The sequence below is a fragment of the Notothenia coriiceps genome, unplaced genomic scaffold, assembly GCF_000735185.1.
Source record: "Notothenia coriiceps isolate Sejong01 unplaced genomic scaffold, NC01 NC01_scaffold00037244, whole genome shotgun sequence".
Taxonomy (NCBI): domain Eukaryota; kingdom Metazoa; phylum Chordata; class Actinopteri; order Perciformes; family Nototheniidae; genus Notothenia; species Notothenia coriiceps.
In genome coordinates, this window is record NW_011369945.1 from 3,918,229 (window position 1) to 3,921,215 (window position 2,987).

The following is a 2,987-nucleotide window of genomic DNA, read 5'->3' on the forward strand; positions in this document are numbered from 1 at the left end:
GCTTGATAGCGCGAAGGTCTGTTTACGCCGGTTGCTAAGCAATATCGTTATGGGGAAATGCAAGTCTGCGTCCATTGGAAGATGCAAGTCTGCGTCCATTGGAAGATAAGGAGGAAGGACAATCAATACTGTATATAGTCAATATGAGGTAAAGTGTGTCGCCAAGGTAACCGGTTAGAACTCAAAGTGGCGATGAGGTCTTAAAATGTATGGAAAAGGTCTTAAAAGGTTTTACATCTGACTTCAGGATTCCTGCTTATACCCTGTCTGACTATTGTTCATTTAAAGGGCTATTGTTCATCGTGTAGTAAATAACTTATTGTGTTTATCTACAGGTGGATTTCCCAAGAAACCTGGCCAAGTCAGTGACCGTGGAGTGAGAGACGCATCATTCATCCCAACAACAGAAGCCAGGCGGACGTTCACTCATACAGACGGAGAGGGAGCGCCTGTATGCAGAAAGCAAGAGAAAACAACGTTATTTTTAATGCAATCTTTTACCCAACAGTTGTGTATCTCACTGTTGCGTATTCTCTCACTGTCTATATTCTCCTAGAATCCAATGGCGTCGTTGTTGTTTTACTGTTAGAGAAGCAGTTGTGTGTGGTGGGGAGGTCTGGGCTGGTTGTGAATCTGTAGCAACTGACAGTTACATATTTATTTGTGCTGATTAGCATCACTAGGAGCTGCTGTTATAGCTGACAGGAGTTGGGTTTTACAGACCTTCATGGCTTTTGTTTTTTCTTCCTTTCCTGCAATATGGATATTTTTCTTTGGCAGCTAATCGTTTGAAGTGTCTTTTTAATATATAGTAAACGACCGCCTTAATTCATTCCACGCCACAGGTCATCACGTATTGGTAATCGCAGCGCAGTTGGCCTGTGCTTACCTTGTTACTCTCTCTCTCTCTTCTGAGGACTCTCATCTCAATAAAGGAGCAAAATCACAGAAAAAGCTTGAAGACACCTCTGTGTAAGAAACCTTCTTGGGTAGGTTACACACGTGTGTCCTTTGTATGAACCTTGCATTTCAATATTAAACCCTAGTCTTGGTGGGATTGGTTTGCGAGTAGAAGCCTCTTACTCAGATTGTGAGATTGTGTTACCTCTCACTCGCTCTGCTATTACTTTAAAGCTTTTTCTGCATAATGACTCTTATACCGACCTTATTGCTGAGGTAAGGTTTACATTTAAACTGAAGTGAGATGAAGTTACTGACATGGAGTAGAAGTTTATCACAGTTTCCAGCCCACGCCTCTCCACCACGACTCCTGCAATTGGGACCATTTGTAGCTAACCTTTTTTTCTTTTCTTATATTTAATTTCTTTTTTTGTATTATTGAAGTTACTCTGATTTAAAATGTGAATCTTACTGTCATTTGAAATGTCCTGTCGTACCAAAAATCACTTTGGCAGTTGTAAACCAAAACATATATTTGATATGTTATCGTATATTGTAGCCAAACGTGTACTGATGTTGGTCGATCGGGTCATGGAAGGATGCTTTGAAGCCTAAAGCGGACATGTATAGTTTTATGACAGGGTGTCATGCTGCAGATGTTTATTTAGATTAAAAAAAAGTCAGCTATGTGTGTGTCCCATAATGTCTGTATTGGAAAGGGAGATGTTGTACACACACACACACACACACACACACACACACAGTGAAGAAATAGAAAGTGCTTGTTTGCTTTCCTTTTCAGTCATCACATGTTAGGGTCAAAATATATTTATCTTGCTTATGCAATCCAGCCTTAACTTTAATTCTCTTCCCCCCCCCCCATCATTGAGTTCCTCCTGAACCAGTGTAAGGTTTTGAAAACTGGACAATGTTACAGGTACAACAAAACAAAAAGCACGTACATGCGGTTAGCAGATTTAGATTTCTTGACTGGAGGCGTTGACAAAAGATGCTGCACTGAATCCTAGCAACATCTGTTACTGAGACCCGATGCAATAAAGTGCCAAGTACTTCCCTTTTTAAAGTGTCCGAGTTCATTTGTTCAGAAGGTGCAGTTCATTATGTGCATTCTTGTGAAGGTGCCACACATCCTGACAAAGATGCCAGCAAACGTCAACATTTTATTAGAATGAAAACAGGCAGTAGAAATCAAGTTCTATTCCATTCTGTATGCTATTAAAAGTTAAATAAATGGGTTATTTTAAATATATACAAAGAGACCTATACATTCAGGAGCTGTACATAGTGATGACATATCCCAAATGATTCAGTTACCAGTCACTCACAGTAAGGATTGAATGCATCCATATAAAGTCATGGTGGAGGCACTGGGTCTAAGTGGCGAGTTGCCAGGGTCAGGATGGTGGTCACGCAAACAGAGCGTGAACGTTGGCAGAGATCAGGCCCGACATGCAGCGCTGACTTTAACCACCGAACAGCTCTCCCTCCTCCCCTGCACACACAGTAGCTGGTGTCTCTGAAGGTCTGATGGAGCCCAGGTGGAGCAGCTCGAGCGTACATGGATGTTGGTCCTGCCTCCTTTGTGAGAGCATCACACCTACCAGCGTGAGCCTGAGGAACGCATTCAGGCTCAGCAGGGTGGAGAGGTAAAACGGTAAGCTGTTGGTGAAGGCAAGTGCAACATTCAGCAAGATCTCACTGCACTGACTAACCACAATGAAGTCTTCCAGTGCAGCTGCAGAGTAGTTTCTGAAGTTGGCCACCGCTCTGATGAAAAACGTCCTCCATTCTCCAACCACAAAGAGCACATGGCTGTGGCTAGTTTAGCATGTAGAGAAAGCAGTTAGGTCTCTGTAGGTCTACACTATGTATGCGCTCAACTTATTACTACGCGGCGGCGGTGTATAGCCGAATCACAGCCCCAACCTTGAGCAACCACACAATTTCACTACATATTTTACTTTTGTTACTCTCAATGTTTGTGACTAATAGAACTCCTCGTGTACTTGTACAGCCAGCCAGTCATATTTTGGCATTAAGTGGGGTGCTGCTCTGAGGTTTTGAGT